The sequence below is a fragment of the Labeo rohita genome, chromosome 14 (assembly GCF_022985175.1).
Source record: "Labeo rohita strain BAU-BD-2019 chromosome 14, IGBB_LRoh.1.0, whole genome shotgun sequence".
NCBI classification, from domain to species: Eukaryota; Metazoa; Chordata; class Actinopteri; order Cypriniformes; family Cyprinidae; genus Labeo; species Labeo rohita.
The window spans coordinates 28,708,885-28,734,527 of record NC_066882.1 but is presented as its reverse complement, the minus strand read 5'-3'; positions in this window follow the sequence as shown (position 1 = coordinate 28,734,527).

The following is a 25,643-nucleotide window of genomic DNA, read 5'->3' as shown; positions in this document are numbered from 1 at the left end:
GCTGTCGACGCCATTAGAGCAGCGCTATTCACAGTCGTCGCCACTGTATGAACGGGCTCCGCCGTCGCCGCCATTGCTCGAGCGCGCTCCGCCACGGCCGCCATTTCACGAGCGATCCAGGCGGAAAACTTGTTTGTGGCGTCGTGGTCCGGCGTTACCGCCAATCTGCGACGGGGATGCGCGGCTGCCATGTCCACGTTGTCGCGTTCCTCCTTCGCGACCTCCACAGTACACGGCGAGCCCACACACAATAAGGCAAAGTTCATAAATTCCGCGAGAGATGAACGCGGACCCTCGCGTCTCAGCCTCGTCCTTAAAGGCTGATTTACGCCATCACAAAAAATCTCAATAATTGTACAGTCCGGGAGGGTGGAATAGTTTGAAACGGAAACAAACTCACGGGTATACTGCTCGAGTGTGTGTGATCTCTGCCTGATCCGAAATAAGGTCCTGTCGGTGTCTATATCTGCAGAATGTCCGGGTGAAAAGCTGCTGGATCCTCTTGTGACGGATTGTTCTGTTACGGAGAGTGAGAGGCGAGAGGCGAGCGGATCCATATGCGAGCTTTTATTTAAATCACAGGACAAAGACATAGTCATACAGGCGGGGTCGAGACAGGAGCAGACAGGAACATCACAGGCAAACGTAGAGAATAATCCAATGAGCAAGAGCAAGAGTCCGAAAAGGCAGGCGGCGTACGGTCGAAGAACGAGAGAACCAGGCGGGAGGTCAAAACACGGGAACGAGGAAACTAGGAACTCTGGAAACTAGGGAACGCTAACAATACAATCTAACAATCCGTAAGGTGCACTGGGAGGATCGGCACTTTTATCGAACGCCTGATTGGTCACGGGGGCTGACGCAATCAGTGCGGTGGAGGATGGGAGATGCAGTCCAGAGTGTGGTGCAACAGTCAAAGTGTGTAGGTGAGGTGAGAGTGACATCTGGTGGTGAGCGGACAACGGGACACCGACCAGATTCGTGACAGTTGAAATGTTTTCCTCAAAAAACATAATTTCTTTACAACTGAAGAAAGAAAGACATGAACATGATCATCATTGGATGACAAGGGGGTGACTACATTATATGTGAATCTTTGTTTTGGAAGTGGATTTCTCCTTCAAGAAATGTGGTATATATTTGTGCTACTCTATCTGCGCCCTTGACAGGAAAACTGTTTAAAAGGAAAATAAATAAATAAAATATATATTATTATTTTTTAATAATGAAAATGTAAACTTGTTACTATAATAATAATAATAATAATAATATATTTCAGACAAACAAACAAACACTTTCTCTTACTGAAAAGATTCTGTCAGATCAAGCTTTGATGGTTTCTAAAGCAACAGAATGTAAAGGTGCATTTAGGTATTTTTCCACTCTTTTTCTTGCCATATCTTGTTATAGATCTCAAATTGTTTTGAAACGCAACGGCTTCTCTTCTGTGCACTCCAATTTTGTTTTGCCATTAGATTCTGAAATCACACAAGTCTGGACCACCTATCGCTTACAAGAACTGCCGAATAGCTATATGCTCAACATGCGTCGGTACGTATCTTGACAATTTGATGGTGTTATGCTATGAACCACAGAGAGAAAAGAAAGGCCATTCTCAGATCGAAAAAAGCTTGACAGAGTATCATGACACATATCTCACCCAGTGAGAGCATTTTCTTTCTCCATTGTTTCAGAAGCAACACACCAAGATGAATATTTGGCCTAGGTATGCCAACCATCGAATTTACTTCATAACTCACAGATGGTAAATACATCTAACCATATCAAAGACATATTTTATTTTTTTTTGGCAAAGGCTAGTGCAGTAGGTGCACTGTCAGAAAATCATTTCACAAAAAGTAAGTTATAATAATAATAATAATAATAATAATAATAATAATAATAATAATAATAATAATCTTCTAAAAAGAAAAAGACATTAGAACTATCTTAAGTTTGAGTAAGGCCCCTAATGCATATAAATACTTTTAGGCCTACTGTATCTCACACTCTCAGTCCATGAAGGCCATGTGTGCCTAGAAACAGATGGGAAATTCTAATGAGGATTGTATTCATTGCTTGATACATCAATCATTGGCCAAGCTGTGAAGCATTTGCCCAGACCAATTGAAGCCTCAAAAAGTCTCATATCCAACGGCAAACTTACAAGTAACACCAGGAGGCTGAGGCTGCCATTGTGCTCGTTATGTTCTGGGTCAAGAGGTCAAAATATATTGAAGACAGTGATATCGTTCTGCAATTTGCCCATGAGGCTGTGACCATGAGACCCTTGGAGGAGATTATGTGAGAAAGCATTCTGTCAGAAGCCACTGTTTTGGCCAACGGTATGGGCACAGAACCAGAGCTAGAGGTACAAGACAGATAAAGAAAGTATCTTTATGATGAGTTGGTAACAGAACAGTGAAGAGCGAGGTGGGGAGGGGAGCGAAGCAATTGTGCCTAGAGCAAAAACATTCTTCATTTTTTGAAAGTCAGAGCATATGTGTTTTCTTTTCCTCCAAAATGGCTCTGATACCACTCAAACACATAGGGGAGAGCAGGAAGTAACACCATTTGAAGCAATAATACATGACTTACAAGATTAAAATCACTATCATGCATGACCTTCATCCTCATAATGCCCAATATAGATTGTACGATTTTGGGCTGTCCCAGATGAAAGATGACCAAGATGACTAACATAAAATAATCAGGTGATTTCTTTAGCCATGGCTCCTCAACGTTGGTCCTACATCATTCAATATAAAGTTTAATAGCCTCATTTAGAAACTTGTGAGGGTTAAATAGATGATTGATGGTTGTTCAGGTCTAACCATTTGCATATATTGCTATAAACTTGGGATTTCATATTTTCACTCATATTTTCACTCCTAAACTCATTCTTCCCTCACTTTCTCTCTTTCTGCAACTTGTGTGAATGCGTGTGTCTAAGTGCTAGATTAGTTTATATGTCTTAGATTTGTCCAATAAAGTCCTATTTATATTGAAAAGAGAAGTATCTTGTGTTTTGTGCGTACAAGTTAATGTCTTAAACTGCCGACCTTGTTACCATTCTAATAAATAGTGTTTTCACTATATTTTGGATATCAGTATCCATTGCGCAGTTGATGTTGTCCGAATTCCCTATAAAATCACAATTAATTCTTTGAGCTTACATCAGGCACACACAGGAGATCAACAAGGTAATTCCTAAACACAAGATAACATATACAGGTAAGAATCTTAAAACTAATGTAATAATCATCACAAAATTCTACAGAGGATACTTTCCAAAGAATGAGGAAACTTATCTTTCAAAGGAGATGCCACTCAGATGAACGTAAGGTAATGTACTACTAATAATCAACGCAGCATTCAGGACTTTCACAGTCCTCAGAGCCCAAGATCAGCACATAGGAGACAGGTGAATAAATCCTCTCGCAGACAAACAGAAGATGAGTCTGTAGAATCTCCAAGAAGACCAGATGCTGACTTTGTGTGAGAATGCTGCATAAGTGCAAGTTCAAATGAGTTGCTGATGAGTGCAATGATGAGGATGAGGTGCAGACGACTGATAGCTCTGGTAACAGATTTAGAAAGCTAAAAAAAGGCTACCTCTGAAGGATGCATTCCAAGGTAGGGCATCAAGGCCTGTCCGAATTTAATGTTAGTTTCACTTCTCGCGTCTCCTGAGACGCTTTCATCTGATCAATTTTTCAAGGTGGCAAATTAGTATCCTTCGCTGCCTTTGATATCCCACAATCTTGTGTGTTCCATTCTGCGACATTTAAGCTAAAATTTAAAGATGGCATCTGAAGGTTGCGGTTAGTGTAAATGTATGGCTTTTGACCAGCTTTTCCACTTCTGATGTAATTTCTAGCATGAAATTAGTATTATAGTAATTACATATTCGTTGGCAATCACCAAAGCTTGCGCTATTTTGATGTAGCAATATAATTAATCTGTTACGCTATGTAATGTGTAAGCAAGAAAGAAGCGCACAGATTCCAATATCCTCAGATCATTTCAGGCCTCATTCATATGTGAAAAAAAATAAAAAATAAAACAGATATGAATACTGATGTATTTGGGGTCTTACTTGGGAGCCCAATCACCTCTGAGCTTAAGAAAACAGGCCAATAAACACTGGCGAGTGGAATTTGCTGTGTGGGCATGCCCATTATTATGCTCGGTCACAGCTTACATGTAATATGTATGCCGCCTTTGCGTTCTACCCTTTCCAGTTTTGCGGGTCGCTAGACTCCCGAGGCTGCATTGGCTGGAAGCATTGGAAACCTAGTGGGTTCACACTGACACCGTGTGTGACACTGACAAAGCTCGCTTTCTTGGTGTTCCGTCTCTCAGGCCAGCCTCTTCGGCGACACTGTCCAGGACTTTCCCAGCGGTCTTGGGCAGTTCACACGCAGCAAAGGAAGTGAAAGTGCCCATGGAAGGGCCGCCTTTTCATCTGCCTGTCGCCGAAGGCGCTCCCCGCTGGCACCAACAGGGATTGCTCTGCTCCCCTTTGGGGGGCACAGTCTGCCACTGGGTTGCCATGCATGAAAGCGGGGCTTCCTGGAAGCAGACTACCCAAGGACTGGAGGGATTGTTCTGGGAATACCCTTGGGAAGAACAGGAGCTTTCTCCACCACTGCCGTCTCTGACCTACGAGTCAGCAGGTACCCACCCTTTCAATAAAAGAGGAATTTCCTCTATGTCTTTTGGGTTTCTCAGAACACGCAGGGTTTGTCTGAGAGTGCCGCACTTCCTCCTCACACTCAGACCCAGCACATGGTCTCGCCATCCAAGCTGGGGTTGCAGGACGCTGAGCTTCCTTGCACTCTACTAGCGACAATGCGGGATCGTGGATCAAAGGTAAGCACTGCCTTAGCAGCCTGGCGCTACTTCGGGAGGTTCCCAGGTTGAGCCATCCTTTAAAAAAAAAAAAAAAAGCTGGTTGTCCTGCCGCGGAAGTATTGGTACCATGTCTATGACCCTATTTTTTGCAGGTAGCAGCCACAGGGTACCCGGGGGTCTGGCGGAACTGTGGGCTTAAAGTCCCTCTCCCCCGCGGCGGGGGAGAAGGCGCCCGCAAATCTAGCCTGTCTGCTGGTCGATTTGGTGGGTCCATACAACCTGAAAAGAGCGGTGGGTTTCGCCCGAGTTCCGATTCGGTCCCCTCTTTGGGCTACCGTTCAGGTGGCTGAAACAGAAACACTTTTTTCTAGTCTTCAGCACTAGGGTTGGGCTACAGCTTTCGACCTGAAGGACGTGTACTATTATGCTAATTACCTGACGCATATCATTTTTTTGTCTGCTTTAGGGGTCAGACATATCAGTACAGGTCTCCCCTCGGCTCCCTGTTTTTCAGAGTGATCCATTTCCCTGCATTTTACAAACTTGTGGGGCGTGCCCTGGCCCTGCTTGGGAGAGGGGCACCTGGATCCTCAACTATCTCAATGACTGGAGTAGGAATAACTCACTCTTTTCTTAGCATGGAGTTGGATCTGGTCGGATGTCAGTGAAAGAGGACGGTGCTGAACTTCCTGACAGCGGTCCATTTAAGCTTCCAGAGGCTCCTGGGGCATATGGCAGCCGTAGCTGCGGTTTGGCCACTCATCTGCTCCATATGAGATCACTTCAACACTGGCCACACGACCGAATCCTGAGATTGGCATGGCACTGTGGCACACTGCGGATTGGTGTCCCCCTCAGTGCTGTCACCTTCTCAGCCCCTGCTCACACCCTGCGTTCCTACGGGCAGCAGTGCTCTTAGACCAGGTGTCGAGGCATGAGGCAGTCAACTCAGATGCCTCCAACATGGGCTGGAGTGCCGTTTGCAACGGGCAGGCAGCCTCGGGGTTCTGAACAGGACCTCAACTGCAGCGACAATAGTCGCCTCGAGTTGCTAGCAGTGCTTTGTCCTCCGCCGGTTCCTACTAATGCTGCGGGACAAGCGCACGCTAGTCCATAAATACACCATACCCATGGTTGCATACACCTACCACCAAGGTGGTCTACGCTCCTGTTGCATGCTGCAACCCACCCGCCATCTCCTCCTCTGGAGTCTGACGTGGCTCAAATCGCTGCGTGCCATTCACTTTTTTAAGAGAGTTGAGTTGCGCTCTTCCCCAGGTGGTCCAGCTCATCTGGAGTCGACTCGGCAAAGCTCAGGTAAACTTGTTTTGCTTTCTCTGAGTCCTCCCTCTGCCAGCTTCCAGTCTGAGTGAAAACGGCAGGGACGAGCTGGCACACAGCTGGACCCGAGGTCTCCTCAAGTACGCCTTCCCCAGTGAGCCTCCTTGCACAAACCTGTGCGAGATCGGGGGAAGATGAGGAGCAGGTTCTGCTGGTGCATCTTACTGACCCACCCCGAACCTGGTATGCTGACACTTATGCTCCTCGTGACAACCCTCCCTAGTTTGACACAATCTGGCACCCGTATCCCGATCTATGGAACCTGCACGTCTGGCTTCTGGATGGAATGTGGTACACCTCACTGGCCTTTTCAATAGGCCGTGGTAAACATTATCACTCAGGCTAGAGCCCCCTCTATGAGGCTGGCCTACACTCTGAGGTGAGGTTTTTTCATTATATGGTGTTCCTCTCCCCCTGAGGTGCTCAGTCAGAGTTGTGCTTTCCTTCCTGCAGGAGAAGTTGGAGCGAAGGATGTTCCCTCCACTTTAAATGTGTTTGTTACGGCTATCACAGTAAAAAAAAAAAAAGAAAAAAAAAAAAGATGTGCATGGTCGTCCCTAGGGAAGCATCACCTGACCACTGGGTTCCTGAAGGGTGCAGGAGGATAACTCCTTCTAGGCCGCACCTCATCCCATCTTGAGGATCTCTCTGTCGCCCTTCTAGGTCTATGCAGAGCTCCCTTTGAGCCGCTTGATTCAGTCGAGCTAAAATTCCAGTCGTTTAGACCTTGCTCCTGATCCCGCTCACTTCTGTCAAGAGGGTAGGGACCTGCACGCATTCTCAACGGATTGTGCCTTGAATTTTGGGCCGGCTATTCTCACGTGACCTTGAGATCCCAGCCCAGTCATGTGTCCAAGGTTCCCACCACTCACCTCCGAGTTCAGGTGGGGAACCTGCAAGCGCTGCCCCTGGAGGAGGCAGACCTGGCCTTAACGTTGCTGTGTCCCGTTCCCGTTAATATTTCAAACATAAAGACTTTGACCAAGATCCTGCAACTGAATTATAAATTAATAATAGTAACTGAACAAACTGATTCACTTAAAAGGGTAATTTCTAAGAGACCAAAGGACCATTCTATGATTACTTTAAAGTATTACTTTTTATTGTTAAACAATAACAATGTAATGTAAACACAATGTAACACAACACTACTACTTGGACCAAATAGCTACTGTCACATTACTAAAAAATACAGTTAAGTTAGCAGGATTGCTACTGTTTTTTAGTACCTCCATAACACTGTGCTGTATATCATTTTGCTTACAGGCATCAGCTTGTATGTACAGTACACAGTTCAAAATGAAAGGCTGTTGTTTTCTTGACAGGAATGAAATGGAATGAAACAAAATCTTCGCAGTATTTCTTTCTGTTCGCAGCTTTTTAACAATAATGGCAGGGCAATTATATGTGTTTGCTATATGCCAAAAGAATTTCAGTCACCTCTGGTTGAAAGATTCATGTGTACTTTTTTTTAATTTTTTTTCTTTTGTCCTTGCGACAGCAGAAAAATACTTCATACACAAATAATTTTTTGCTCATGCTGAGCCACAGTTACTAACACTTCTGTCTAGGAGGCTTGCACTAATTTACATCCCTCTTATTCAAGGTAAATGTTTTAGCAACATTTTAGCAATTTTATACACCTTTAGTTATGGCTGCAAGATAACAGACAAAAATAATAATGATTATTAATCACTAATCTCTCTTTTTCTCTCTTGCTTGTGGAGCATGCTGGGAGTGAGTGGGGCCTCTTGGGGACTCTCGTGCGAGTTTTTCTTTTTTTCTGTCTTTTTCCTTTTTCTTTTTGTATAGTTTAGGGATTTCGTTTTTTCCTTAGTTTAGATACTTTTTTGGGTTCGTGTTTTTGTAGGGGGTGGGTTTTTGGGCGCAGGGGAACCATGGCTGGTGCAGGTGCGCGGGGTTTGAGCTCACTCACGCGTCGTCATGGTGTGAAAGTGGCGTCTGCAGTGAGCGTGGAGAGTTGTTTAGCTGTGGGACACGAGAATGTATTGTCTGCCTCAAGAATGAACAGCGCTATCGTTATCTTTTTAAGTACAATTGAAAAGGCTAATGAGTTAGTTCAGAGGGGAATCGTACTTGACGGCGTTCTCACTCCCGTTCTATCACTTTCATTACCGTCAAAAAGAGTCACTCTCTTGAATGTCCCACTGTTTATTAGCGATGATGTTTTCATACAAGCACTGTCTAACTATGGTAAATTGGTCTCCTCGATTAAAAAAAAAATCCAATTGGCGGCGTTTCTCCTTTACTGAAACTTGTTGTATCCTTCAGACGCTCAGTTTACATGATTGTAAACAATGACGCTGATCTAGACCTCGCGCTGAATTTCCGAGTGGATGACTTTCATTATGTGGTGTTCGTAACCACTGACAAGATTAAATGTTTTGGCTGTGGAACAGTCGGCCATTTGGTCCGAGCTTGTCCCAGCAAACAAGGAGAGAGTGGCCGTGCGGCTTACGCGAAAAGGGCAGCTAACGACGGGGAACAATCGGCCAAAGAAACAGCGGAGGTGGAATCAGCGGTAGCGCGGGTGAGCGATCATGATGGCGCTCATGGCGCTGGGACTGCGGAGAACGCAGCGGTTTCAGTGGAGGAGGAAATCTAAAGTGCAAAAGATGTTGAAGACGTGGGAGACAAAGGTGAGTCAAGCGATAAAAAGGTTTTGGAAATTGATATGGGGGATGTTCGGGAGGCTGACGGTAGGCCTAATGAAACTGGTATAGAACTAACAGTGTTTAAGGTGCCACTGAAAAGGAAGAAGTCAGACAAAGTTAATGATTCTCGGCAATTTAAGAAAGTAGATGTTGAAGATGTTCCCGATCAGGTCGATTCAGAGAGTGACAGTGTTATCTGACTCAAGTGTTACTTTGATATCCAGCTGCAATTATGATGTAGATGACATTAAACTGCTCCTTAAGTCAACGAAGAATAAGAGAGGGATTCTAGTCATGAGTACTTCCCAGATGTAAAAAAACAAACAAAAAAAAAAAACAAACAAACAAATCTTCATGGCTGAAGGCTGTTTTTCAAATAAAGAAGTGTACCGGTTAAAGAAAATAGTGTGGAAACTTAACACGGACCTGAGTGATGGCGGTGAAAAAGCTTAAATTAACAAATATGAATCATAGCAGTCTGGTTTTATTTCCGTTTTTATTTATGACTAAAGTGTGTATTGCATCACTTAATGTGAATGGTGCAAGAAATAACAAAAAACGAGCTGAATTGTTATTAAAAAGTTATTAAACAGTTATTTTCATTCAAGGAATGGGATTGTGTTTCTGTCCTAAGTCACAAAACTACACTTAGCGGTGGTGTGGGTGTTTTGTTTCCTAAACGTTTTTGTCCAATTTCATATCAAGTTGATGAGATTGTGAAAGGAAGGCTTTTAAAAATAAGAGCAATTTTTGATTGATTTGGGTTCTAGGTATCTGAAGGAGGAGTTTACATTCAGATCTAAGAACTCTGGTGGGAGAGTACGGGTGAAGAATATCGGATAAATAAGAAGTTGCTAAATCATTTAATGGTTTATACACCAGTAATACAATTTTAAATTCAATTCTAAAATTAATCGGAAGCCAGTGAAGAGATCTTAGAAGGGGGGTAGTATGATAAAATGTTCTCCTTCTCTTCAGAAATCTTGCCGCAGCAAGTTTTATGAAAACTTGTATAAGAATGAGTTGGGAGCAGGGTGGGATTCTGAGAGTCCTTTTTTTGTAGGCCTGAATCAAATGTCAGAGGGGGCCAATGCAGATCTCTCAGGCGCTTTAAGCCTGGGGGAGTTGCACAAGGCCCTACAAGGCATGGATTCTGGAAAAGTCCCTGGAATTGATGGACTTCCAGTTGAATTTTATAAATTCTTTTGGACAGAGGTAGGGGAGGATCTTTTGCACGTGCTTAATGATAGTTTGGCCTCAGGCAGTTTGCCGGTGAGTAGCCGTAGAGTGGTCATTACTCTTCTCCCAAAAAAGGAGATCTTTTAGAAATTAAGAACTGGCGTCCTGTCTCACTTTTATGCTCTGATTATAAATTGCTTTCGTAGGTTTTAGCTAACAGGTCAACAAAAGTAATAGGTCAGGTGGTGCATCCAGATCAGACTTATTGTGTTCCGGGTAGGTCTATTTTTGACAATATTACCCTTATGCGGGATATGTTTGATGTCTCCAAGTTGCTCGGTGTTGATATTGGACTTATTTCACTAGATCAAGAAAAAGGTTTTGATAGGGTTGAACACCCTTACTTGTGGAGAACATTAGAAACTTTTAGAATTTTTCAGGATTTTATTGATAAAGTGAAAGTGCTTTATGGTGATGTTGGAAGTGTGCTAAAAATAAACGGTAGCTTATGCACTACTTTTAAGGTCTGCAGGGGTATAAGACAAGGTTGCTCCTTGTCTGGAATGTTATATTCACTTGCTATAGAACCTTTGTTGCAACAGTTGAGAGAAAAAGTTTGTGGTCTGAACTTACCTTTTTATAAAAACAGTATCACTTTGTCTGCCTATGCTGATGATGTGGTGGTTTTAATTGATGGGCAAAATGATGTCCAAGTATTAATGGAAGTTTTAGAAGATTTTACAGTTTTATCATCCACAAAAGTCAATTGGAGCAAGAGTGAAGTATTTTTAATTGGAAATTGGCAAATTGGCCATTGCGGTTAATGCTTTTATTTAAGTTCTTAATCCTGAAGTCATTGCTGATTGTCCCTTCAGTTCAAAAAGAGAAACCGTTTTTAATGCTTACATGGAATGTGACAGACTGAAACCTTTATTTTTACTTTTGGAAAAAAAAAATTCACCTCCTTTAATGAATTGTTTTCAATGAGAATTTTTATCTTTGGTTTTAAATTTGTTCGATTTAATAGGCTTACATGTCAGCTTTTGAACTTTGTTTTAGGTCAGGCTAAACTAGCTATTTATATAAACAGGAAAAATAAGGTTGAAAGACTGTCTGGTGAAGACGTGGTGGTAATGTTATTAAATCTGGTGAAATCACAAGTGTTGATTGATTTTTGTTTTTATAAGTCTACAAAGGATTTAACAACATTTGATATGAAATGGTGTGGTACTGGGGCTTTGTGCTCAGTTGTTGAAGAAGAGTTTTCACTTTTTCACCTTTGATGTAATTTACTTTTTCTTCTTTGGTACTTATGTGATGTGATAATGTAACGTTGGAATTGTTGACAAGTGTTTTAACAAAGTGTGACTTATAGTAATAAAAGGCATTTTAAATTCAGTTCTCTCTCTCTCTCTCTCTCTCTCTCTCTCACACACACACACTCACACATATTTGTTTTTGTGAATTGTGGTGACTTTCCATAGACTTCTATAGTTTTTATACTGACCAAACGATATTGTCTATCCCCTAACCCAACCCTAACCCTAAACCTAGCCCTCACAGAAAACATGTTTGTATCGTTACACTTTCAGATAAACATCATTTACTATTTTTAATATTTTTTTAACATTGTGGGGACCGCAGGCAAAAACAAGTACACTCACACACACACGCTACATTTCATCAGATCAAATGCACTTTTACATAAGCAGAACTCAAGAGACAAGCTTTTTGTATGGTTTGACTGCAGATTTAGTCGCAGAAAACAGTGTGGACAACAACATGAAAGAAAACAGACAGATGCTGGCACTTTGGAGTGAGAACAATTATGGCTGCCAGCCTGCCATATTTAGTCCAGTTTTAGTAGACTACATAGCATTAGATTTTAGTCAGCAATAAAGCCAGATTTACTAACTGCTTTCAACATCTTTATACCCCAAAAAGTATGTCTTAACCCATTTTGCACCTGATTTTGTTTCTTTTTTTTCTTCCCATCGGCTCTGCTTATTTGCAACCTTAAGCTCCTTTGCACTGCTCTTGGTAGATTGTGATGGCCATTATGGAAATGATCTGGCTGTGTTTGTGTTTTGCACAGTGTCATTAATCATCTGCAGAACTTTGCACTCCAATTGAGGTATTTATGGGATTGTGCTCTCTCATGCTAATTTGTCGTGTTTAGTATCTGGACTTAAATGTTGAATAAAATTTTACAGTATGCAGAAGGAAGAACTAAAACAAAACAAAAACAAAACAAAACAAACAAAAAACAAGTGAAGTAAACCGTGCTTTAAGTTTGTCAGGTTACAGTAGTATTGAAGTAAGAAATAGTACCTACAGAAATTAAATAATCAAATATAATAGCAGGGCATAGTTTTCCTTCTTTAAATTATTATTAAATCTTGTTTTGTTTGTTAACATTAAAGATATAGACAGCAACAGTTTGTTTGTTTGTTTGTTTATTGTTGTTTTTTTAGACTACCGTCACTTTAAGAACTAATGCACAGTTATGATACGCATTCAGTTTTCTTCCAACTGTTTGAATACTAGCCAAAATGGGCAGTTTGAAATATACTTGTGAGTATCTGTCCTTTCAAGTGGGAACTCAATTCAGAATTCATATACACACAGAAAACTGTCCTATAATGTAGAGAGAGCATGTGTACATGGTTGCCAGGTTGGGAAGATCAAGTAAACCACTGGGCAGAACTGATTTAAAGGGGTCATCGGATGCCCATTTTCCACAAGTTGATATGATTCTTTAGGGTCTTAATGAAAAATCTAAAATATACTTTGGTTAAAAAATCTCAATGGTAGTTTAAAACAACACCCTTTTTATCTTGCCAAAATCAGCTCTGCAAAAATCATCCCATTCTGGTCGAGGCTGCTTTAAATGTAAATGAGCTCTGCTTGCCCCGCCCCTCTTTTCTCTCTATGGAGTGACGAGCATGTTTACTTTAGCTGCGTTCAGACACTAAACTTGCTAACTAGCACATTATTAGGAAAGGTGATCACAAAGATTCATTAAAAAACCTTATAACCACTTTAGTTGTAAGCAAAGCTGGATCATGAATGATCCGCATGAACACAGACGGATATATGTAGATCGGGAGGCACATTTCTTTCACAAACAAACATAATCCACTGCATCTTCAGCAGCTCAGATGTCGGGAGTAAATGACAACCACTACGTTCATTATTACATCCAGCAACACAACACCCCAGTCGCTTAATTCTTGTCTAACTTACATCCCTGCTCCAGCATCAAAACATGGAGGTTGGACTGTTATAACTGATCTTAGGTAAGACGCTCATGTCAATCAACTATCATGGGAGCGGCCTCTGTCGGTGTGACGCCACAATGACAGATATCTGAGAATGATATTCTATGATAATGATTTGAAAAAGGGAATATTATTTTTACAGATTAATTAAAAACCACTGCATGGATTTTTATCATTATAGGGTAGATTTGTACATACACTGCCAACACACATTAATGTTCAAACAACATGTAAAAGTGAACTTAGCATCCGATGACCCCTTTAAAAGAAAAGCTCTGATTGGGAGATTTAAACTTCCCAGCAGGCACACAACATCATAAGATGATGATATTTGGTTAAATACTGACATCAGCTGATGTTACTTTGTTGTTTTTAGGTTGTGTAACCAAAATCCAACATTAAGTCAAAGTCAAACTGATATCAAATATTGACGTCAACCCAATTTTCATTCTCGACCACAATGCAACATCTGGTCCAACGTGAACATGACGTTATATTGACGTCCGGTGCCTGGTGAGTTTTTACATCTGGCAACCACAACCATTTACCACAACTGGCACAAATGAGCACAAATGGCAAATTGAAATGAAACATTTTCAGGATAAATAACTAGCACTAACTCTTCCGTTGTAGATGTGAGAGAAGCATTGATCGTTTTCATGCAATCATTGTTTTCATGATTGTTCACTTCTGTCAATTATTAGTAACTGTGACTACTTAAGTACTCATCCCTAGTCATGTGATCTCCCACATATTGGCAATCCACTACTTGTAAAATAAAATGGGTTTGCATCATTTGTATTTTTTTTAAAAAGTACTGTGTATAAAACTTTTTTAATGAGGAATAAATTACTGATTGCACCTTTAAACCCTTTCGCTCTTTTATTTATTGCATTGTGGGCAGCAGTGTCTCCCTTCCCCCAACACTTCTCAGTTGAGATTGATGACAAGAGAACGTTAGTGCACTCACTTTAAAACTAATCACCAGCTGCCAATCTTACACAGGAGCCTGAAGCCCCCAGTGGCCCTCGGCAGTAAATAACACATTCTGTCTGACTCCCACTTCTTGTCCCATGGCCAATTTAATTCTTCCACTGTCTCTTCTGTTTGCTTTGCATTCACTAGTGTAATACCCCCCCCCCCCACACACACACTCTCTCTCTCTCTCTCTCTCTCTCTCTCTCTCTCTCATTTCCCCATGTCTCTCACTGATTATAGACTAGCCAGGGGATGACTTAGGTGAAACAGATGCAGCATAGAAACAATATTAGCTTTTGCTTGTGGGTTTCGGAAATGGAGATGCATAGATTACTGGATTCAGTACAAGGACCTATGTGCATATATCTGATGTTAAAATGTATTTCCTGGTACAAACTGCTGCGGACCATTCCATTTTTTTATTTTTTATTTTTTTGTTTTCCCCCCTCCCTTTCCTGATTTTTCAAATGCTTTGTTGTATAAAGTTTGCATGTTTGTATATATGCAAGGATGGCACAAAACATATATATATATATATATATATATATATACATATATATGGAGAGAGAGAGAGAGATTTATATATATATATAGATGTGTGTGTGGGTGTGTATATATATATATATCTATATATGTATATATGTATATGTGTGTGTATGTATATACAGTGCTGCTTGAATTCAATCAAACAAACAAGACAAAAATATATACTTTGTCATTTAGTTATTGAGAAAAATGATCCAGTGTCAAATATTTGTGAGGTGCAAAATAAAAGTATGTGAATTTTTGCTTTCAGTAACCGTTACGACCCCTTTTTAAAGCAATAACTGCAGGTAACGTTTTTTGTAACTGCTGATCAGTCCTGCACAACGACTTGTAGGAATTTTAGCCCATTCTTTAGTACAGAAACATTCAAACCTTGTGGTGTTGATGGGTTTCCTCCTAAGAACTGCTTGGTTCAGGTTCTTCCACAACATTTTAATTGGATTACCTTTGTTCTTGTTAAACCAAATTTTGGTAGAATGACTTGTGCACTTGGGATCGTTGTCTTGCTGCATAATCCACTTTCTCTTTAGATTTTAGTTCATGGACAGATGTCCAGACATTTTCCTTCATAATTTGCTGGTGTAATTCAGAATTTATTGTTCCATTAATGATGGCAAGTCGTCCTGGCCCAAATGCAGCAAAATAGAACCGGACCATGATACTACAACCACCATGTTTCACAGATGGGATAAGGTTCTTCTTATGCTGGAATGCAGTGCTTTTTCTTTCTCTAAACATAACACTTCTTATTTAAACCAAAAATTATATTTTGGTCTTATCCATCCACAAAACATTTCTCCAATAGCCTTCTGACTTGTCCACATGATCTTGATCAAACTGCAGACAGGCAGCAGTGTTTTTTTAAGAGTTGTGGCTTTCTCTTTGCAACCCTGCCATGCACACCACGGTTGTTCATTGTTGTCCTGATGATGAACTTCAACATGAACCAATGTGAGAAAGGCCTTTAGTTGCTTAGAAGCTATTCTGGGGTTCTTTGCAACCTCGGAAACTATTATAAATCTTGTTTTAGATTGATCTTTGTTGGTTGACCACCTCTGGGGAGGGTAACTGTGGTCTAGAATTTCCTCCATTTGTACACAATCTGTCTGACTGTGGATTCATGAAGTCCAAACTCTTTAGAGATGGTTTTGTAACCTTTTCCAGCCTGATGAGCAACAACAGCTCTTTTTCTGAGGTCCTCAGAGATCTCCATGATTCACTTTTACAAACATGATCAGACTTTAATAGATTCCTGTTCTTTAAATAAAACAGGGCATAAACGGACATCTAATTGTCATCCTATTGACTGAAAACACTTCTGAACAGATACACTCTAATTTCACCTTCAAATTAACTGCTAATCCTGGAGATTCACATACTTTTGTAACTCACAAATATTTAACGCTGGATAATTTTTCATAATAAATAAATGACAAAGTATATATTTTCATCTCATTTGTTTAATTGGGTTCTCTTTGTCATTTTTTAAAACTTGTGTGAAGATCTGATGAACTTTTTGGTCATATTTATGCAGACATATAGAAAATTCTAAAGGATCTATATGCATTTACATTCATCCTTACATCCACCATCCTTCAAGCTGGTGACAGCAACAAAAGCAGAGTTTCTAATTTATTTATAAAAGTTTTGCACATTGTTGATTTATACACATCACTATATAAATGGCAAAGGCCATGGGATATCACTGTATACATTTTCTGCGTTTCAAATGTAAATCATTACCCCATAGAGTGGGGACATTTATTCAAAGTGCATTTTTAACATTGTTGTTGCTATAGTGGCTTGGTACAGCTTGCTGTGTTGAAAATCATTTCCCAGTACCTCAATTTTTCACTTTAGCGATTTCTTGCACTCCAGGATTACTTAATGGGGCTTCTCTTACTATTATGGGGCATCTAAAAATTTACCTGATATTACTTGTCTGTAAGATTTTTTGCAGTCACAAATGTAAATGTGAAATTGTTTAAATATATCACAATTCTTTTATGTGTACATTCACTTAATATATTCACTTGCTACAGCTCAGCCACTTGCTAAAAAAGTGCAAAATGTTAATACTTTTTTTAACAAAATGAAAGGGATCATAACAATTAAATGCTATTTTTTAGTACTGTCCTGAATAAGTTATTTCACATAAGAATTGTTTACACTTATTCTCTGCAAAACCAAATAATACTTAAATTTTATAAAAATGACCCAGTTTAAAAGTTGACATACCTTCGAATTACCTTGGTGATCCTCAGCTGTTTTTATGTTTTGTGGTAGTTGTTCATGAATCCCTTGCAGTTCAACTGCCGGTTGTCCTTCAGGTCTTTGGTTTTCTAGCATCTTATGATTATTTGACTACTTTCCAACAATAACTCTATGATTTTGAAAAGAATCTTGTCACATTGGAAATCATACATAACTGTTACAAGCAAAAACATTTGCATATTCTCAAGAACAGCAACACAATGCATTAGAAGCTAGAGGGTGTAAACTTTTGAACAGGATGATGACGTGTACATTTTTCTAATTTGTTTAAAGATGTTTTTTGTTTTGTTTTTTACTACCCTTCAGAAGCTACAAGTAATGTTTCACATAATGTACATAATGAAGAACCACGTCTCAATGTGATTTCTCTGGTGAAAAAAAAACAGCATATGCTGGTATGTATGTTTTGATGCTGGTTAGGTATGTTTTGATGGTGGTTTAAGCTGGTCCTTAGCTGGTTTATGCTGGTCCTTTGCTGGTCATGTTGCTGGTCAAGGACCAGCGTAAACCAGCAAAGGACCAGCTTAAACCAGCACCAAAACATACCTAACCAGCATCCCAGCATCAAAACATACCTACCAGCATATGATATTTTTTTCACCAGGGTTCCAATTTCTGCTGCAGTTTCACACTCTTTCACAGACAACGCTGGGTGTCTCTCTTGCAGTGCCGCAGTTTCCATCACGATCTAATTATGATATTGAGATGCGTCACAGTATATTGAATTGTATGTATAGCATATTATGAGGCAGTCCCAGCACTAGAATTACAACCACTACAAAAGACTCAAGCTGATGTGCTCCAGCAGTGAATCAGAAAAATATGAGAAAGAGCCTTTCAGAGGTGAACCAGTCTATCTTCTTTAGAGAATAACACCTGTGACCAAAATAAGCAAGTGAGATACAGCTCAAGCTGAGATCTGGGGACAGAATGTCTAGACTTCACAAATTAGGGCCTATGGCAGTATGTGGAGGGTACTAGTTTTCCAAACAAAACTTAAGTTAAAGTTATTAACAGAGAATGACTGTGATTTGTGTTGAATCAGTGATATCTGTATTTATAACAAATATTTAAGTGCTTGTTGTCTGGATGTGGGTGTTGTGGAATGTCACGTGTTCAAGGCTCTGCATTCCTTTTAACAGCATTAATTGAATTTGAAATAGTGGTAAGTGTGTGAAATAAAAACCATAACTATTACATTAAATTAAGAACATTTTAAAAGCATCTTTAAGACTTCCGAAAGACTAAAGGTGTTATGTAGAAATAATGAATGTCTGACTCATCAGTCAATCAAATGATGGCACTCTTTCTTCCATTCAATCATTCGACTGTCTCTTTGTAAAAACTAATGGTGCCAATTAACAAATGTTGAAACCATTTAAAACACTCATCAGACCTATCTTTTCATTCATTTTAATTTCTTTACTGACTTTACTGTCACTTTCAAACCAAGCTGCTTTCTGGTCAATGTGGTAAATTTGCATGGTCAACTATAACAATTAAACACTCAGATAAAGTATTATGTATGTATGTATGCAAAATACTTCTAACATTGCAATGTCCTATATATGTATATTTATTTTTTATATTTGGGATGAGATGCCAGCAGTACTACAGCCACCAATTGTTATTTTACAAAGAAAATTGTCAGAAAGCTCTACTGTAAATTCATATTGAAAGTGCAATAAACTTTAGATATGATGTTCAATTAAGGTGAAAATAAAGGTGAGGAATCATTGTCGGGGGAAGAAAAAATAAATTAAATATACTCACACATAATGTGATTTTTCAGGCCAAGTTCTCAATGAAAATGAATCCTGTTCAAATAGGACTCATGATAAGGATTTCCTCAAAAAGTGTGTGTCATCCTCAAGAAACAACCCAGTAAAAACTTTGAGTAATCAGTGCAGTAATCAGATCAGTTGCTTTTTACAGAGAAGCTGAGTATGAGCATCACACCCAGGAATAGGCACAGTCTAGCCAAGCTCTGTTTGGCTTGTAAGGCTGTTTGGCTGATCCATAGACACAGAATGATTGCCAAGCACAACCAGGGGGTCTGGACAACTTCCAAGACTTGGTTGCGTTTGATCTACTGACCTTCAAGAAGCCCCAGGCAGGTGTTTTTGCCAGCTGAGTACCCAAATGGCAGCACTTTATGGGGCAAAAAAGGGAATGGCAGCTCCGATAAGGCCTGTCTGGCATAACGACTTAGAGATATTTGCAACCAAGTCAACGGAGGACAGTCTGTGAGTGAGAGTTTGTCAGATTGCTCCTGTCACATTACACTAACAGAGTTCCCACTAGACTTGTGTATGTGAATAATTTAGAGAAAAAACGCCATCTATTTTGTAGCGCCTATCTCCGTTTGGCATTTTATGCAACTAGACGTGGTCAAGACGACCGTTTTGGGACAGTGAGGAGCCATTACAGCCGATATTAGGACTAATTAGGAATGCATATATTGCTGAAGTAAATACCAGGGTGCACTGAGGGAGAAGTTTGTTCATTTGTTTCGATGGCAGTGAACAATGCAGACTACTCTGGGGAAGTGCTCTGGCTTTGACCTGCTTCATCTGCTTTGCATAGAATCATCATCAGACAGTTGAGTTATTAATCCTCACACACCAGTGGCGATGCTTGCCTTTTCCATATAAGGGCACATTAGTGAAATTTTGCAGGCAAAAAGGACCGTTGTCTATAATGTAATGTATGAAGTGAAACTCACACAAAAGTCACTTTTATTTATTTAGTTATAATAATAATAATAATAATAATAATAATAATAATAATAATAATAATAATTATTATTATTATTATTATTATTATTTTTTTTTTTTTCCCTCTATTTAACCAGGAAGTCACATTGAGATGTTACTATCTCTTCTTCCAGTGAGACCTGGTCAAGACGGCAGCACATGAAATTTCATACAAAGAGAATCACAGAGACAGTAGACAATCACAATATTTCACAAAATAAAATAAAATCAATTACAAATATCCTTTAGGACATTATACAAAAGATGTTTAAAAGTACTCAGAGTTGGAAGTGTATCAAAATTAAGTACATTTTGCAATACGTTCCAAGCCCAAGGAGCATAAAAGGAAAAAGCACACTTGCCCAATTTTGACAATACCTTTGGGACTATTAACCGAATGCAAGAACCAGATCTAGAACGTTAAATCATGCAGGTTGCTGTTGGTCAACATGAAAAAATTGTGTGACCAAAGTTCGCATGGGGAAACTTTCGCCCTTACACAAAATTCTAAAATGCCATTTGAAAAGACTGATTTTACCAGTAAAAATTAGCTGAACAACAGTAAATGTGACAAAAAAAAAAATGCAACAATAATTTAAAATATATTAGTTAATTGCCATAGGCAACAGTCTATGAAAGAACTGTGTCTGTCCATAAGCAGTTGACAGATACCATGTACACCAGTGTTTCCCACACACAAGGACTAGCCATAATGTCTGATAAGAGGATAAAACAAAAAACAAAAAACAACAATAAATAAATAAAATAAAATAAAATAAAATAAAATAAAATAAAATAAAATAAAATAAAATAAATACCAAATACTTTAAAACTTCTAAGGGAGGTAAAATTCGAATAAGTGTTGTATTGGAACCATAATCAACATAATATTTGGCTTTTGTTCAAATAAGCAGAAATTCCTGAAGCTATTATTATTATTATTATTATTATTATTATTATTATTATTATTATTATTATTATTTATTTTTTATTGTTGGTCTAGAGCCATAAAACTGGATAAGACTAGTGTTGTTACGATACCAAAATTTTGACTTCGTCACATTTACCTGACTAAAATATTGCGATACCTCTACTGAACCGATACTACGACAAAAACACAGCGCAACAGGAAAAGTAGCTAGTTGAATAATAGATGATCCAATTAATAAATATTAATAAACATTAATAATAAGAACATAGATGCAAGTAACAAACTGAAGGAAAAATACTATAAAACAAAGACACAAATGAAATTAATAGGGCCCTTTGAAATCCATTTTATTTCTTCCCAAATTCCATTTGAATATTTCTGGATTCCATTTTTTTTTTCTGGTTTAATTTTTCTAGACTCTATTTTAATGGTTGGTTACATTTTATAAAGAATAATTAGATAAATAATAATTAATAATAAAAAAAAAAAAAAAATTAATTATATTATTTATTTCTTTTCTCTTTTTTTCAGAAATAATGGTACATTTCTGGTAAATAAATTTGATAAATAATTGTTCTGGTAAATTATTTATAATATTTAATTACAATATTGTTTTAATAATATTTTATTAATGGCAGTAGCACTGTCATTAGATTAATATTTCTGTCAAGGTAATTCGAACTGTTATTTTGATGTGTTGCTGTTTGTATATGATATGACGATAGTTTTTTCTTAAAAGTAACATTAAAAGGCTCATGAAATGAATCTCTAGCAGTTCTAAAGATTATGTTCATGTGTTTATGTCCTAATATATTGAAGCGGCAGAGGCTGAAAACATACTGAAGGCTGAAGTGTAACATGCGTTTCAGTAGTAATTAAACAAAAGTAGTAAACAAAATCACACGTCTGCACCATTCACTAAAACAGAGACACACAGAACATGCAGGATTCATATTTAAATAGGCAAATTCCGTGACATTCCGTGTTACACAGTAAATTCTGTTTTTATGACTGGACCCCATGATTCTGTCCACGTTTTCCACTTTGCGATTATCATAGGGCCCTAAATAAGCAGGGTTTTACTCAGGAAATACGGCTCTTATCAAAATGCATTCTTAAAGTAAAATGCAATGCTAGTAAAATGCAGAATTGTACCATTTTTAAAAGCAGGGTATTGCAATACCTTTTTTGTAACAGTATATCATGCAACACTAAGATCTACACCAAATATTCACAAAGTGAAAGCCAACCCAAAAAGGTTTATGACTCTTGTTATCTATTTAGTTAAAGCTACTTTTTTTTTTCTTCAATTAATCACTAAATATTAGGGTGACCGTACATCTTTTTTTTTCTGATTTCTAAAAGTTGTGGAAAAATAGCCACCGTATGAATATTTAAGCCATGGCCAATAATGTTGCCTTATTGTAAGAAACAATTCTTTGTTAGAAACATACCGACATGTATGACAACAAACCTATAAATTGCATTGTTTGGTGGTGGCAGAGCATACGTTTGGGAAAATGGCTGAAAATTGTGTTATTCAAACTGAAAGTCCCTAAAGTGTTTGAGTTGAAATTGCTACCCAGGGGACCTCTGTGCTCATGTAGCAGGCAGCTAACAATAAATTATGAGTAGCAGGTTAGAAAAGAGAATGATTTGCATATCAAAGGTTTTTTTTTTCACTCGGCTCAGTTTTTTTAGAAGCAGTAACTGAGAGCAGACAGACACAGGGATGTGCTGTGATCTGGATGGCAGAGGAAGACAATTGTAGCGAGCTGAAAACAGAAAGCTGTTTTACTTCTGAATCACAGAATCCAATGCAGATCTTTTGCTGTCTTTGTTCTGCGCAGTTTTGCCTGTTATTCGCAGAATAAACATTGTGATAGACGATAGTCAGATGATAACTCAGACTCAGATTTTGTTTTAGAAAGTACAAAACTAATGACTTGTGTCTCAAAAAAGTCAGGCCAAATAATTGATGAGTGAATGAGTTGTTTGCTTCAAACCAATTATTCATGTGTTCAAAGATCTGATTTTTCTGACTGATTCATTTAAAAGAACCAGCTTATAAGACTCATTTGTTTGCATATCAGAGTGCAGAGTTTGTATATTACATTAGAAAAGTTATTTTAAATTGCAAGCATATTTTACAATATGATTGGTTTAAATGTATTTTTGAGCAAATACTTAACTTAAACCATATTGTACTTTCAGTTTACCCTCCATCTGCCAAGCAACTGCCATTGATATAAACGAGGATGGTAACCTTGTTGGTTTTGTCCTTGGACAACTACCACATCTTTAACCACACATATTACTCAAGCAGCCAAATTATGTTCTGTTGGGAAATGACACTCTTCTTTCTTGCAGTGCCTTTCTAAACAGACGCAACCTGAACAGATGAAAGTCGACACAAGGTTAACTTCTTCATCAAATTGATGATCATTGATACGTCTTGATGTGGAGGTTGGCTCTGGGTCAACATGCTTCTAGAGATTTATTTAGAGCTATAAAGTCTACTGTAAACCAACAAACCATTAGCCTGCTGACACTGAGCCACTGAAGTAATCGCCTCTTGATTAACTGGATGAGATGCATCATTGAAAAATATGAGTTCTGAGTGAGCTGATTATGCTGCACCCAGATGCACCAAACCACCAATATAAGTAAATGAGGTCACTTAGAAATGGACGGTAGTTACAGAACGGCAGTGTTTGAATTAAAGAAGGGCTGAGAGCCCCTAGAAATGTGTGACATTTGGATATATGAAGGTTAAATAATAAATTATTTACATTAATTCATCAACTGACAGTCATAGTTTCATTTTATGAGTTTACTGAAAGGGAGTAGTTCACCCAAAAAATTGAAATTTAGTTATTTACTTACCGTCAGGTTGTTCCAAACCCATAAGACATAAGTTCACTTCTGAAACAGAAAATGGAGATTTTTTTTTTTTTTTTTATTCATTTTATTATATAAATTTTTAATATACAATTTTTGTTAATTCATTGAAAGTCCACACAACCAATATTGCCATCCTGCAAAAAGTATAAAAAATGACATTATGAAAGTATTCCATATGAACTGAATGGTTGAATCCAAATCCTCTGAGATGCACATTACAAATGATGAACAGATTGGAGTTATTCACATCTAAACATTAATAAATGCATACAGTGCTGCTTGAAAGTTTGTGAACCCTTTCACATCTTCTACATTTTTGCATAAATATTGTGATGTCCTGCCATTTTCCTTTAGTATTTGCTGGTATAATTCAGAATTCATCAATGATGGCAAGCCATTCTGGCCAAGATGCAGCAAAGCAGGCCCAAACCATGATACTACCACCATTCTTATGCTGGAATGAAGTGTTTTTCTTTTTCCAAACATAACACTTCTCATTTAAACCCAAAAAGTTTTATTTTGGTCTCGTCTGTTCACAAAACAACTCTAATAGCCCTCTGACTTGTCCACATAATCTTTAGCAAACTGCAGACCGACAGCTGTGTTTTTTTTTTTTTTTTTTTTTTGGCTTTCAGAAAACTCTGCCATTCATACCATGGTTGTTCAGTGTTCTCCTGATGATGGACTCATGAACATTAATATTAACCGATGTGAAAAAGGCCTTTATGTGCTTAAAGGTCACCCTGAGGTCCTTTGAAACCTTGCAGACTAATACAAGTCTTGCTTTGGAGTGATCTTTGTTGGTTGATTTGTGGAGTCCAAGCTCTTTAGAGATGGTTTTGTAAACTTTTTTAGGTGGATGAGCAACAACATCTCTTTTTCTGAGGTTCTCAGAGATCTACTTTGTTCATGCCATGATTCACTTCCACAGACATGATCAGACACCTGATAGTCATCCTATTGATTGATAACACATCTGAACAAATGGACTCTAATTTCACCTTAAAAATAACTGCTAATCCTAGAGATTCACATATTTTTGCAACTCACAAATATTTAACACTGGACCATTTTTTCTCAATAAATAAATGACAAACTATGTATTTTCATCTCATTTGTTTGATTGGGTTCTCATTTTTAACTTTCAGGACTGTGAAAATCTGATTAACTTTTTGGTCATATTTATGCCGAAATGTAGAGAATTCTAAACGATTCACAAAATTTTAGGCAGCACTGTATATAGAGAGGACATCAGATATGGTCTTATTCATGCCTAATGCATAACATCACAAATCTCTTTGCTTCTCACACTCCATCAGAATTTTCACGTGTGCATGAATTATCCTTTAAGTGATCAAATTATCATTTATAATATCCTAAAATTTCCATCAGTGTATGTGAGGTTGGTATCGTAGTATCAAAAGATTGTGTGGGAAATGCTGTACCCTGCAAAAGCTTAATTTAACAATAAAGTATTTATTACCATATATGTTACTCAAGATCTGAAAAACTGACTTGAAACATGGTAAAATGCCAGGAATGAAGAAAAGATCATCTAAAACCCACTGGACATTTTCAACATAGCCAGCAGCTTTCCCCAGGCACTCAGATTTCCATTATCCACAAACAGCAGAGTGGAGTGGATTATGACAGGTCATAAAACTGTCAGGACCTGTCATCTCTTTCTCTTACAGCCTTCTTGCACTTGCACTACATTGGGGTCATTGAAGCCCGGACTCTCTGACTTCTGAGTGCTTCACACCAGACATATCCTGCAGGTAACTTCAAATGATCATCTGAGAATCAATAGCTCTCAGTGGACCGCCTATCCCAGAATTCTTTATTCTTCACAGGCATCCTCCCTCACCCATAGATCATACACACTGCACATAAAAGCAGAGCAGATTAGACAGCTGAGTGT